Here is a 1,973-nt window from a genome sequence, read left to right as displayed (position 1 = left end):
GCAGCGCGCGCTCTGCTCTGTGAGCGCATGCGGCTGTCTGGAAAGCGTGGGCCTCGGTCATTGGGCCCGCGCGGCCACGTGAGTGAGGGCTGGTTGAGCCAGGCCTGCGCCGGCTGCCTCGGAAGTAACCGCGGTTGCGCTGGGGCTTGTAATTAGGTGGGGAAAGGCAATGCCCAAGCTTTGGGCCGGTAATTGTGTGGGGTCCTTGCTTTTGTGGGCTAGACAGAAACGGGTGGAGAACAGCTGAAGTTTACGAATGTCTTTATCAGCAGGCAAGGGTGCCCCAAAAAGGGTAATAAAAGGCCTGGCTAATGGAGAAGTGCGTGCCTGCATATTTATGGAATGAATGAAACTGCTCAGAGGTGCTAGGTTTCTCTGTATTGCGTTTCTTCCAGTGCAGTGGAAGAAATGTAGTGGAACGGGAGCCGAATAATTAATTCGTTACATTGGGCAGGTTGGAATCATAAGATTCCATAACATCTTCCTTAATTTTGAGCGACCTGAAAGGTCTTATAAGAGCCAAATACTAAAATTTTGTTTCATGTTAACTCAATATGTATACATTATTGAAATGATAAGGGAAAATAACCTTAGGGAACCAATAGCATTATTTGTAACGCATTGAAAATGCCTATAAAATTTTACATAAAATATTTACTTATGGTACATATTGTTTTCTATTGGGCAACTAATACTAAAAACAAAAATAACCTGTACTTTAAAAAAACGTACCTGGGGCGCCTGGGTGGCTCAGTCTGTTGAGCGGCTGACTTCAGCTCAGGTCATGATTTCGGGGTCGGTGAGTTCGAGCCCCGCCTCGGGCTCTGTGCTGACAGCTCAGAGCCTGGAGCCTGTTTCAGATTCTTTGTCTCCCTCTCTCTGACCCTCCCCCCGTTCATGCTATGTCTCTCTCTGTATCAAAAATAAATAAACGTTAAAAAAAAAAGTAACCTCAAATGTAAAAGATAAAACATGTTATTGCCGACCTCTCCCAAATATAGTTAAATGTTGCAATAACTTCTCCATCTCAAGATTATTTTTTGTATTGTTTATTTTTTTTGAGAGAGAGGGAGAGAATCCCAGGCAGGCTTGCACTGTCAGCGCAGAGTCCCATGCAGCGCCTGAATTCTCACGCACCCTGAGAATGTGACGTTAGCTGAAGCCAAGAGTTGCAGGCTTAACCGACTGAGCCACCCAGGCACCCCTCTATCTCAAAATTATTAAGAAAAAGGTTGGTTTCCTGAAGACTGACATTAAAATTTTAATACAAAAAGTTACACATTTGTTAAATGTAGCCTGTTTAGACAGGAAACCAAACTATACAAATATTACATTTCTGAAAACTAATTTCATGCAATGTTTCAAGAAATTTTTTGCAACTCTTTAAGGAATAGTTTATGAACTTACGTTCTTCAAAGAATGACTTCAAAGGTCAAGAAATTTGCTGAAATAAGTACATATGCATGGTACATAACTTGGATGATGGATTAATGTATTAGAAAGTTTAATACTAAGATATGTAAATAGAAGTTATTTCTAGTTCAAGACTCATGTTAGAAATTATTCATACTGTCTCCATCCACTTAAATATTGAAAAACAGCTTCTTCTGTATTCTTTACCCTAGGATCTCAGGGTAGTCATAATTAAATTCTATTCCATTTTTATTTATTTATTTTTAAAGATTTCTTTTTCTTTTCTTTTCTTTTTTTTTTTTTTAGAGTGGGGCAGAGGGTGAGAGAGAGAGAATCCTAGGTTCCACACTCAATGCAGAGCCCAGCTTGGGGCTTAATCCCATGACCCTGGTGATCATGACCCAAGCCAAAATCAAGAATGTGAGGCTCAACAGACTGAGCCACCTAGATGCCCTGGATGTTTTCTTGTTTGTTTTTAAGTAAACTTCACATCTGACATGGAGCTTGAACTCAAGACCCTGTAATCAAGAGTCTCATGCTCTACTGACTGATCCAGCTAG

The sequence above is a fragment of the Leopardus geoffroyi genome, chromosome C2, assembly GCF_018350155.1.
Source record: "Leopardus geoffroyi isolate Oge1 chromosome C2, O.geoffroyi_Oge1_pat1.0, whole genome shotgun sequence".
Classification (NCBI taxonomy): domain Eukaryota; kingdom Metazoa; phylum Chordata; class Mammalia; order Carnivora; family Felidae; genus Leopardus; species Leopardus geoffroyi.
Note: the sequence above shows the minus strand (reverse complement) of the source record.